General features: G+C 41.0%; 1 long non-coding RNA gene across 1 annotated transcript in view; it reads right to left on the bottom strand.

Annotated features, from left to right (window-relative positions):
- Positions 1–5283: 5283 nt before the first annotated feature.
- The window catches only part of LOC116265447 (uncharacterized), a 29735-nt gene continuing 21488 nt past the window's right edge, over positions 5284–13530 (bottom strand). Inside the window, exon 3 of the long non-coding RNA XR_004175033.2 lies at positions 5284–5463. This is a non-coding gene — a long non-coding RNA (uncharacterized LOC116265447). The remainder of the gene's footprint in view (positions 5464–13530) is intronic.

Raw genomic sequence — 13530 nt, 5'->3', positions numbered from 1 at the left:
GACAACCCTCGGTAGCTTGTTCGGGGATTCATCCCCAGAGACTAACCTTAGGCTTGGTTCAATGTCTCCAAGCTTAGAGCACCTTGCTCAACCACAATGGCCTTGGATCGAGGTCCAATGTTTCTTCACTGCTTTTATCTCAATCTCCTTCCTCTCAATGTTTCACCACTGAGCATTATACATGTAGTGAGTGTGTATTGTAGAGATGGTTAGTTAATGGTTGGTTAGTCTTGTAGTTGGGTTACTTTTTCTCTAGGTTTGTTCTAGACAGGACATGTTGTATTCATTCTTGATTGATGCTGAGTGCAATTAGGGATCCTAGAAATAGGCCACATCAGGACACTGGGCAAGAGGTCAGACAACTTTGTCAGTTGCTGAGCATCGCTAGCTCAACCTACTGCTCTACATCCTACCTGTCATGCTTGCCATGCTTTGCAGCCTCAGTCTGGTCCTCTTAGGCAATCCCTAATTCAGCCTGGATCACTGCATAGCCTAGCCTTGTAGGGTAATTCCAGGAGGGTCTAGGGTGGACCGCTATTAAAAGAATCTAACCTAGTTCAAAGATTCATACTCAAAGGCAGCTCTTAACCTAGGTTTGCAGTCACCAAGCTTGGAGCCTCTCATTTAGCTGCTGCAGCCTAGTCCCTAGGCCCAAAGTTCCCTCGACCCCTTCATTTCAAACTTCCTCCTCTTGTGTGATTTAGCTATTTTCATGCACACATTACTTAGGTGAATCTACATGTGGAGAGCATGTATTGTTGTGAGACCTAGTTAGTGGGTGGCACATTTGTACTAAGGAATCATTTGCACTAGTGATTGTTCAAACAAGACACACTTACATATATGGTCCTACTAGTACCAAGTGCAATTTGGGATCCTAGGGATAAGCTGCACCACCCTATACCGCTCAACTTGACCCTTTTTACAGCAGACTCGATTGCTAAAAATCAATATGGTATCTCCTTATTAGAACTCTGACCCTAGGTTGTTGCTTATACCACATCCATGCTCATGATAGGCACTCTACACATGCAAATGGTAACCTAAAATCAATAGATGTATCTCATGCATCATATATATATAAGTTAACAGAGGACAACTTATTCTAATTTGACCTTAGCCTCAAGTCACCATTCAATATATTCAGTCAGTAATCAATGTGTCACTATGTATCAATTATCACTTGTCCATCACCAGGTTTTTACATAAGAGTTATCTCTCTGTTTGTTACTCAAAATGTCATAACTAGAGCCATGCTTGCAGTTAACTCCATTTCAAGCCACCTTGTCGATTGCTAAAAATCAATATGGTATCTCCTTATTAGAACTCTGACCCTAGGTTGTTGCTTATACCACATCCATGCTCATGATAGGCACTCTACACATGAAAATGGTAACCTACAATCAATAGATGTATCTCATGCATCATATATATATAAGTTAACAGAGGACAACTTATTCTAATTTGACCTTAGCCTCAAGTCACATTCAATATATTCAGTCAGTAATCAATGTGTCACTATGTATCAATTATCACTTGTCCATCACCAGGTTTTTACATAAGAGTTATCTCTCTTACATAAGAGTTATCTCTCTGTTTGTTACTCAAAATGTCATAACTAGAGCCATGCTTGCAGTTAACTCCATTTCAAGCCACCTTGCTAACGCTTTGTTTCTAAGTGAAGTGGAGTGCAGTAGCGAAGAAGTGCATAATGCCTTAGTGTGGTGGACTAGTGTAGGATTGCTAATGTTGTTAGTGTCATAGTTATCTTAAGCTTGTGAGTAATTAACTAGTTAATGACCAAGTGCCACACACTACAAAGACTTAGACTAACCTAGTGGTATGGGCAGTCATTCAAGATCCTAGCCTGATTGCTTGAACTTGTGAACCTGGGGTGAGGGGTCGACAAGCTAAGTTAGCAAGTTTAAACAATCTAAGCATGATTTAGACAAATGAATATAGTCTAGTTACTGATACTTATGGGAGACTAATGAGTATAAACATGCCCGCGAGGCCTAGACAAGGCCTGTTATGGCTAGGCTTGGGTCTTGACTAGCCTGGCCTAGGGCATGCCTAAACCATGGCTTGAGCTTAGCCAGCAAGGAAGGGCCTACCTAGGCAAGATCTCACATGACCAGGCTAGACCATGCCTAGTTGGGCAAGTTAGAACTAGCTAGTCCTGGTTGAGCGTTGGCTAGTCTAGCCAGCCTAGCGAGCTGAGTCCTGGACCAGATGGCCAAGTAAAAAAATGGCAATTTGGTTTATTTTTTCTTCAAAATTTTGCCATGGATCAAACTATTAGGTGCAAGAGCTTTAAGATTAATGTTCTCTACCTACCCTTATGTCCACAAAAGGGTTTATCTACTATTGATCCCAAAACTAATGAAATCTCAACTATACATATTCCAATTTTCAAGATGCATATGAGATGCATCAATATACAAAAACCGGTTCACATGTTGCACAAGTAAAATTTGCTTTTGAAGGGCTTAAATCGAGAAAAACCCTATTTTTACCTATGAAAAATGATAAAATCAAAACATGCCTATTAAAATGGAAGCCTAGCTCCTGCACCTTGATTACCTACATTCCTGCAATTTTGCACATACATTTGTACCTCCTTGTTTGATTTTCTCTTCTTTCATCCTTTCCTTGTCCTTCGCCTCTTCTCCTTTCTTCTTTTTTTACTAAGAAAGCATGGGGGTGCCGCCCAAATGGGGTGGCACAACTTTATACACACACACACACACACACACACACACATATATATATATATATATATATATATATATATATATATATATATATATATATATATATATATATATATATATATATATATATATATATATATATATATATATATATATATATATATATATATATATATATATATATAATTTGGACATGGGTGGGTGCATCCCACTCAGGCTTGGGTGTCACCATTCCTATGGCAGCACTGTGTTGGGTCTGACTGAGGTTAATGATGTGGGCCCATGCACAACAACCCAGACACTCATCAGATCAGCTTGCATTGCACATGGTCATGTATGCTTCAACCATGCCCACAGTTATAGATAGCCATATCAAAGGAGCTGCCTCAATCTGATCAGCTCCTGCAGCTAGTGAGCGAGGCCTAGCCAGCAACCCTGGACCAGCTAGCATGTTTAGAGTGCAGCTTACCTTCTCTTAATACACCACCCACCTTGGGCGAGCAACAACTGTAGACCGGCTTCATCATGCTTACCACTGAGGACCAGTTAGTTGGCCCATATGATGCCCGAGCCTCCCAGCACCATCCACCTAGGCTAGACCAGTTGACTGGACGAGATAAGGAGCCACCATGCTAGACCAGCTACCGTGTGGGATGCCACTCTACCCAATGAACAACCTTGATGTGGCCAAGATAGCTCCATGTTGTGCCAACTGAAGTTCTTGCATGCCACTAAGAGCTCCCAGCATGCCATGCCACACATGGACAGGATGCTCCACCTCAACCTGCACCTCTCTCTCTCTCCACCATGGTGGACCATTCAGGAGGCCATCTTACCACCCAGCTAAACTACAACTCGCCACCTACCTCCTTGCACCAACCTACCCCAGCGATAGGTCAACCACTGCCATGTTGGACAAGTCTTTAGCCCATGTTGCCACCCCACCTATTGGCGAGCTTGGGTCTACTCAGTCAACGCCAGCCACGCATGCCACCATTGACCAGCCAGCTGGGCAAGAGGACTTGGGCACCTCTACCATGCTGGACCAACTAGTAGGCTGGGACGCTACCCTGGCCAATGGCCTTCCTGGGGCTTGTTCTAGTCGACACCACCAGGGCCACTCATAGGCCCTACATGTTTGCCAAGTCCTCTTGCATCGCCGCTGCAGCCAGAGATTGCCGACTCAACATGGGCACCCTTCCATGTGCTTCTTCTGGTCCACATAATCAATCCTGGCCTTAGCTCATCACCCAACCAACATTCTTGGATGTCACCAGCCAACCTACATACGTCACATGCAACCAGCTCCTCCATCCATCCCTCTATCCTTGGCCTAATCACTAGACAAGATTTGAATTTCAAATCTCTCTAGTTTGGGTCGGCTGCAGCTCTACACCCAGTCAGAATGGGTGCTTCCATGGAACTTGTCACATCACCGGTCAACACCAAGCTAGCATCACATCATCTCCAGCTCAGCTCCGTCTTAGTGCCACGTCAACACGACACCCTCCACTTTCCTTCTATTCTTTAATGTGTGTTTAGGAACATTACTCATGTATTAATGAAATATTGTTCTTGTTCTAGACCGTTTGATTGTGTGTTTCACCTGAAACTGATGACCGCCACTGGTGTCCAGCCACTGCCGCTGCTGCTGTTGGTCTTCGATAGCACGTCTACCACCCATGAGCAGCTATCCTACTAAGAGGTGCCAATCCTGTGGCAAACAACATCTCGCTCTAGAAACTGATAGACACTACACCGCTGCTACCCACAGTCATCTCACCACTAGCGACCTCTCCTTGAGTAGGTATCACCACCACCGCAGCTCCAGCCAACACAAACGCTTCTCCACCATTTCTAGTAGGACACTAAGGTACACCAACCAACTCTCTCTCTCTCTCTCTCACACACACATCCATCTCTTTGCCTTCCTTGCGGCTGCTCTGCTAGCATCCAGACGTGGCGCTAGCCACCACCGACACCACCACATCTCCCACCATCGGCCCCTGCTTGTCGTCAACCCTAGTTCATTACCACTAGTTGTTGTTACCTTGCTGCCACTAGACACCATCTCAGCTGCACCACACTTATCCCTCTCTCTCCTTCTTTCTCTTGCCTACCGCACCGCTGTGCTGCCATCACTCTGATACTATGTTGCCACCCTACACCACCAATAGTGGCCCTGAACTTGGGGCAATGCCAGGGTAGGCCCACATGGGCCCTGGCCCACCTCAATTTTTTTTAAAATTTACATGTAAATTTTAAAAAAATTCATTTGTTTTATATAAAAATTTTGAAAAATGATATTTTGACCGTAATTAAAATTTAGAAACTTTAATTTGACCCCCCTTATGAAAAATTTTAGCTTGGCTCTTGGCCCTGATGACCTCCACCACCTATCCTGTCACACTCCAACCCTTTAATCATCAAATAACTTTTTTTTTTGTTAAAACATAAAACATTGAGGTGCAACGACACAACGATTTAAAAGGAAAGGAGTTATGCAAGTCAAAACAATGGGACAAACCTTCCATTATATAATAATTCCAGTTCATACAAAAATGACATCATATTTCTCAATAATACACATCACAAAAATTGCCCCAAATCACAACAGTGGTGCCTAACAAAAACAAGACATCAATAAGACCAAAATAAGACGCATTGACACTACAATTGACCCCAAACCTCCCTAGTAGGATGTGAGTAGAGCCATCTAACCAACCTGCTGCCATGGGTCTGTCAAAACCTGAAAAAAAAAACACTGAAGGCTTAGCCTTCGCAGTATGACAACAAACCAGCCTAACCCTCTAAGGTAAGGGCTGAAATTTGGAATATAACAATTATGAAAGCAAACCACTATCATGTAGTAATGAGGCACATATACCATGGCATGTAAAGGTCTCTCAATGGCCACATACAACATATTTAACAATCACATTCACTTCATCCACATTCTTTTCATTTATATTACCTTTAGTGAATTGACAGTTCCTGTGGGTGCAAACACAGGCACGTGCACACCATGGGTGACCTACAGTCAGGAAACAACACCCATGGTGGCCGGAAATGATATGAGTTCATTCACGCTGCAGCGAAAAAGTAATCATCCATGGATGTGTGCATTCCAAGGAGAGTTGCTCAACCTTCCATAAGACACCCAGGTTGGGATGGTAGGAGCCCAACGCTCCAAGCACATCACACAATGATATTCTGTGGCTTTGCACTACCTACGCTCTGAGCAGGCAAGACCAGTGGTGAAGGTGGGACAACTCCCAAGCACATTGCCACAACCCACTGACCTCTCATCCCTTATTCTTTCTTACTTATCATTATGAAAATACATTCACAAAATGACTGGCTAGCTCAAGAGGTTGGTTCACTTCACGAGTGCACTCATACCTCTAATTGCCTCCACACGAGGGCTACACATATAGTTAACATTCTTACCAAACCATCATAACATTATGAGTACAATTACCCATTAATTTCATTCATTTGCATTATGCCCATGACAATACATGTGCAACATATCACAACATTCATATTAGTCATACACATCAATCACATCTTTCAAAACTTAGCAAAACCATAGAGAGTAGTCGCGATCCGTGATTGGCTCATAGCTGTCAAAGGCAATTATTATTCTAGAATGCTTTCTAATGCACAATTGGGGTCGAGGACATAGTCTACTCGATACCCCACCTCATCTGTTCTAAGCAGTTATCATTTCTAGAATGCAATTGTGTAGTAATTTTCAAAACAAAACAAAACTTATCTCATAACAATCCAATCACATGCATATATTCACTCAATCACAACACAGTCATAGGATCCAAAATTACCCAAATTGCCTCGAGCTTCAAATATTGTTGATCAAGGTCTACTCGATGTGCCCAGTGTACCTGCAAACATAAGCAAGTGATAAGTTCTCTACTCGCTTTGCTTTACAATCTACACAAGTATAAAATAGAATCATTGAGACATAGGTCATCGCCTCAAGAGGGTGTCAACGGGTAGTATTGACCCACAAGGCCCTCTAATAGGTCTCTTCCTGTGACGAAATAACTTAAGCTTTGTGCTTTCGATTGCACCAATCAATAATACATTTCTCCATTGCTTTTCAAGTCGAGGCGTCAACCCCACAATTAAGCTTCCCAACTTACATACTCTTTCCCAACCAACAATGTAATATGCACATCGTCAATAGCGTGCACCACATGCTCGCAACAATGGTCCTACACATTCTCCACAATATCAAAATCTCTACCATGCTTCCTAATGGCTTCGAAAATCAACCAATCATGCTAAAAGGATAATTGTAGATATGAATCATCACCCCTCCACAATAGTCCTAGACTTTCATCAAAATACAACATTTATGCATTCTAAACCTTCCAATCTTAAGTCTAGCATGTTTCATCAATAATTATACTTGTGTTAACGTAAAATATTAAACAATTTAGGCTCAATTAGGCCTTGCTTACCCATATCTTTGAGTCCAAACTGTCATAGTGTTCCCGACAACCACCTCAAGTGTTCAGGTGATCCATAAATGGCTAAAATTAACTATTGCTATCACCTCCCAAGCCTTCAACTCACTGGTATGAGGGGAATGATGCGTCCCCAAACTAAAATCCAATCCAACAACCACAAAAATAACGAAAAGGAGTGAAAAAGAAATCAAGAGGAAGGTCTGCCGTAAGAATAGAGCCTTTGGCAGTGAGGGAGCTGAAGTTGAGTGAGAGTGAACCCGAGAGGAGGGGAGTGGGAGAGAGACAACACACGTGAGGGAAGAGTGCAGATGAAGAGGGGAGACTGACCAAGAGGATTTTGGAAGAGGGGAGAGCGTGCAGGAGAGAGAGTGGAGGAAACAAGAGAGACGGGAAGAGAGCTTGAGCAGTGAGAGAGCGTGGGTAGAGGAAGGGCACTGACAGAAACTGCAAAGAGGGAGATGCAGGCAGAGAGACAAGAAAGTGGTGGAGGGAGACAATGTAGGAGAGAAGGCATGCGAGGAAGGAGACGAGAGGGCGAGTGAGGAGCATGGGAGGAAGAGGGGGACTCGGCAGAGGAGAATTAGAACAGGGGGAGAGGCGACAAAAAACAGCGAGAGAGGGAGGAGGAGAAGAAAGAAGAAAAAGAAGGAAGAGACAAAGAGAGAGACCAATGGGCTTACTTACGCACTGCCGCCACCGCCGTTCACCTTCATTGCCCCCCTACCCCTCTGCCTTTGGTTTTCACCGCGTCTTGCTTCATGCCCGCAAGTTGAGAGAGCGATGAAGGAGACAAAGAGGAAGACGAGGAAGAAGAAGCTGCGTCAGGCTTTCTTTTTGCGTGTGGAGATCGGGTTTGGGTTTGGACCCGATCCAGTTCGACCTACCAAAACAAAAAGCGTTACATATCCTACCACCCGAGGTCTACTGCAGCATGCCCTCCACCACACTCTCTTTCTATAGTTCTCTACTCCCTACACTCCAACATATGGAAGTTGAATTTTTACTGACAACTCATGATCATATCGGATTGCTACGTGCATACACTGTTAAATTGGTCTTGTCGAGCCCTACAACATAGCTATGATCCAAAACAGACATACAGACATAATCGTATGATGATGACAACTACCAACCAAGTTCGCTGCTTGAAGCCTTGTGTTGCCTCCCATGTCCAATATGCATCAGCCGTTGCCGAGCCATGCTTAGCCCACACCATCCTTGGTCAAGTCCAATTTGCAAGTTGTCAGCAGCTATAGAGTGTTGCCCAACCTAACCCGATCTCAGCTAAGCTCTACCTACCCAGCACTGGCCACTGCTGACTCTTGCTTGGCCTATCTCGGCCTCGGTCGAACCCAGTCTGGCCAACCCCAGTGCTGCCGTGTTGAGCCTAGACTGTCCTGGCCTTGGCCAAGGCCAGACCTGCCTACCCTGGCTGCTATAGATCCTCTCTAGGACTGTCCATACTATGGCCGAGCCCAGTCCAGCCAACATGGCCACGGCAGAGTCTTTCCCAGCCCATCTTGGCCTTGGCTTACGCTCACCCAACCAGTTTCAACTGCCATAGAATCATGTCCAGCCCATCTTCACCTTGGCCGAGCTTGACCCGAAGTGGATGGCTCCAATTGAACCTGGCCCAACCAACGTTGGCCTTTGCTGAATCACAGCAGGCCTGCACCAACCACAGTTGTGTCTAACCTGATTGATAGTGGCCCTTATCGAGCTCCACTAAGCCAGACTCTGTCTCGACAGAGCCTCCCTAGCATGCTAACACCCCCATTGGTGTCGCTCAACCTGAGCTAGCCTGATCCTGCATTATCGAGTCCTAGCCGACCATAGTTAGTGAGAACCACATGCTCCCTAGCCAACCTTGGGCCCTGACCAAATTCTACCAATGACCCTTGGCCATGGCCTAGCCATAACATGCCACTCTTCCTCTTCGGCAAACTCCTTCTTCGTGTGTGTTTATCCCTCTATCTCCAACTCCCCCTTTTCTCATGTATGGTTTGACTGATCAAGCACTTGCATATCTAGAGAGTGTGCATTGTAATCTCCATAGATAGTGGGTGGATGTCTTTGTACTTAGGATTCTTTGCTCTGAGGACTATCCAGATCGTACGCCCGTGTACTGATATTGGATTGATACTGAGTGCAACTAAGGATCTTTGGAATATGTCACACCAGTTAGTCAACCCTAGTCATTTTAACTAGATCATTAAGTTAAGTTAAATACCGACTTGTGTAAGTTAATCCAAGCTTAGCTAAGTTAATCTATCATTAACTTGGGATTAACTTCCATAATCCATCATTAATTGGGTGACTATGGGATATTAGTTGCGATTAAGGGACCTTAATTTTAATTTAGTTTCCTAGTCTCATCATTAACTTTTGAGTAATCCATCCTTGACCTTCACTAAAACTCACTTGCATGGCATTGCTTGATTATCTAATTAGCCTCAACCCCAAGGCTAATGTCTTCTGTGTCCCTTGCATTCGATTGGAGTTGTACTAGTTATATGAATTTTATTACACATATTGAAATGCCAGTTAGCAAAGATTGAGTGCTACCCAGAGTTCTTTAGCTCAAGGTTAAAAACTTAATTGGGAAGGAATGTGAGTAAAATAAGGTCAGAATGCCTAAACTACTGTATAATCCCATCAAGGAGCAAGATTGGCATACATAGCCCAAACATATTGTTACAAGAATGCAGTAAGCTTATCAAATTTACAGCCAATAGTAGAGTTATGCATAGCTTGCCTACCGGTCATCTAGAAAGCTTCTAGTGGGTTTTTGTTAACTAATTCTTACAGTAAGCTAACTACAACACAAGAAATGATGATTACAAAGCTGAATGCTAGATCAAAACAAGCAATCTAAGGCCGTAGTTTAAAACAACTAGGTTGTCTATTGCAGTGAGAAGATAAACCAACAACCTACCCTACTATGACTTTGCAAAGTAACCATATAATCCTAACACTGAAAAGTAGTTTTCCCTAGCTAAATCAACGATTATATAGATAATTATTCAATTAAAACATTTAAACGACTACAACTAGACCATAAGTTGCCCGTTGGATCATAAGTGTGTCTCTGCACACTATAAAAAACAATTTTCTAGCATAACTATGATGACATATTAGGTCAACCTCCCACCATCATTTTCCAATTTTATCACTTTGAGGTGTTAGTTAGACATTTCTATATGCCGTTTGAGCAATTTTATGGAACTCTAAGGTTGTTGGTCTGTCTCTTTCTTCTTAAAAATTTGAGTGGTTTTCTGCAACATACTGTTATGTTTTCTACTAACTATAATTTTCACACCTATCCATGAAATTATTTCTACTACATTTGGATAGGGTTTTTCAAATTCATTGATTTTGTATGCTTCTTTGACATGTCCAGAAGTCATTTGGTGGCCATTTTGGTGTGCCATCATTTCGTGTAGTTTTTCTAGGGTTTCTAGGGCATGACCTTTTGCTGCAATGAACAACATATGAGTCCATAGGTTCATCAATTAGATATGTTAGCTTATGTTAGTGTGTCTTTTATGGTATTAGGTCAGCATGCTTGACAGGAATGTGATGCACAAAATACGATCCCACCTCCCTAGTGATTCAATGTTGTTGGTCTGACATCAAATTGCATAGACTTCATGTTTTCTCACATTTGCATTGTGTATTTGCAAGGTTTTTGCTTCTGCTCATAAAATATTTGTTTAATTTTTTAATTTCATGCATTAGTTTAGGACCACATCACATATATTTTGTTTTCCATGATAGCATGCATGGCATGGTTTGTCACACACCTGCACACACTATTTTGATGTTTTCACTTGTTGGGCAAACACAAATGCTATCACACACATGACAACCCTCTTAGAGACAAACAACATAAATACGTGTTGTCTACATCCATAGCACAGGGATGGTCTAATGCCTTGACATCTTCTAAGGCACACTTACAAGTTCACACCATGATTTCTAAAACATTTTTCTAAACATCTTTCCAAGAACAATTTCAAGTTTTCTTTCAAAATCATTTTTCAATTTGACCTCCAACTTTATTGGCAGTTAAATTTCTCAATAATTTCCCAAATTTGCATGCATCATGTATGTGTAAGTCCAATGTCATGACTCGACGGTGATAAGGGTTTTTTGGTCCCTTCAGTTTTCAAAACCAATTCCTCTTCCAAATTATAGGCTCATGTGCATATGCATTTGCTTCCATGATGTTCATTAGGTTTGACACATAACACTTAAACATTTAGGTATTAAGCGTTGTAGTTTGGACCTTGGATTGGTTACCCTGGTCAAGGCATGAGGAGCAACTAATCCTCATTCCAACATGATGGGTCCTGTCTCTATTTCTTGAAACTGATGCAAGTACATCTTTTTTCTTCAAGGCTGTATCCAAGGATTTCTCAATAAATTTTCTACATAAACAACAGTAGATTACTCTATTAATGTTGTGACAAAGCTATTTTGAGATGGACTGGCAGTTAAGGGGCAACTAATGAGTCAATAAATGCAGATCTAATCATTTAGCGATAACACACTATTACATCTATGGTCACCTTTTGTGTACAAAGATCACAAACAGAATGATAAGTGATCCTATTCAGATCTAACTCTGACCAAATCCCATCGACCAACTCTTTACATTGAACTTTTTGATATAAGTCTGGAGAAGGGGCAACCGTTACAGAGCAATTTAATGAATCTCCAAGTGCACTTGTTGCCAATATAATTGTATCAGTTAACACCAATCTCATTCACATGGCTATTGGTATTGTATGAGGTGTGTTGCCGGTGATAACATTTCTTGATTAAAATCACACCCTTGTTTGCTCATTTAACATTTTTACTTTATCATCTTTTGTATCTATAAGTTAAAGATTCCTACATGAGCTTTCCCTACATAAATTGTGTGCCCATTCAATATTTGCTACTTCTATCCAACGATAATAATGCATACCCACTAGTAATCACTCTCATTTTTTTTGTTCATGACAGTTAGTGACCATGTTGATTTATTGGTCAAGTATATCTGTCAACTTTTTGTGTACCTTTTATAGAAGTTAGCTTAACTTAAATGTGAACAAAACGAAATCTTTTGATAATTTTTGAATATACATTAAACTGAATGTTTTATTTTCACTTTGTTGGTCATTTACATGTAACAAACTTGTTACAAACTTGAATATCCTTCACTAAACTCACATGATTTTCAATATTCAACATGTCACTCACGATCAACTCATCCATCCATTTGTCAACATTAAAGAAAATAACCTTTCTATATGGAGGATAGGCGATAGTGTACAAATTTTAGTAACACTCCAAAACTAGTTGCACATTTATTAAAGAACATGCTTTAGATCAACTACTTTTAGGAAATTACTTTAAAGGTTGGTCATAGAAAGTCCAACACAATATCTTTTTTTTTTCATATATACAAATAATTAGTAATAGAGTTTGTTGGTAATGACACTTCCAACGTGTCACTAATTGTTCATCAATGATGCGTAAACACTTTGGTGGTGAAGGCTTTAGGTGCATGACTTTCAAAAATATAATATGTGACACAAACCACTGTAGGTGCCATTTAGTGAGGCTTTTGCTGTCACTGAATGTCAATTTTTTTGACATAATGAATTAATTGATCATCTTGATGGATAAATATAAAAAGAACAACCACAAGGATATTCTCAAAGCAATACATATCATTTAGTTTTCAAGATTAATAAATCAATCTATAATTTTAAATAAGCCTCACAATAATGGTATATTGAATTTTCCAAAATCAATATGATTTTGAGTTTACAGAAAATAACATTGATTGATACACATACCTTAAGGTTAGGGGCAGCAAATTCATAATTTTGACATTGCATATTAAAAATAATTTGATTTTAACATATGACATAAAGATGCTAGCAGAGATCAAACCATTTTCACTTCTCATTATGAAAGATAGGGGTGAAGCCTCTTATGTTATCAGCATTGCAATATGTTGAAGTAGAGATAAATGAATTATGCACCTATCGCAGACAGTGTATATCTAATATACTTGAAAAATATTTAATAGAAAATTCAACACTGATAGCAAAAGGCAATAAACTAAACCTAAAGAATTATCCAATATTTGAATAAGTATGAAAATACATAAATGAGCAACATTACATATTTATAGATGTTTGTAGCTTGCATTGCATTATGTGGAGAGTTGTAATAGTATTGACATTTTCATTTGTTGTTTTAGTCTTAGGTAGATTTTAACCTAACCTATGCAGATGGAAGGTGTTAACACCTCAAATTTTCTT

This window comes from Nymphaea colorata, chromosome 12 (assembly GCF_008831285.2).
Source record: "Nymphaea colorata isolate Beijing-Zhang1983 chromosome 12, ASM883128v2, whole genome shotgun sequence".
Lineage (NCBI taxonomy): Eukaryota > Viridiplantae > Streptophyta > Magnoliopsida > Nymphaeales > Nymphaeaceae > Nymphaea > Nymphaea colorata.
Note: the sequence above shows the minus strand (reverse complement) of the source record. Positions and strands in the feature narration are given on the sequence as shown.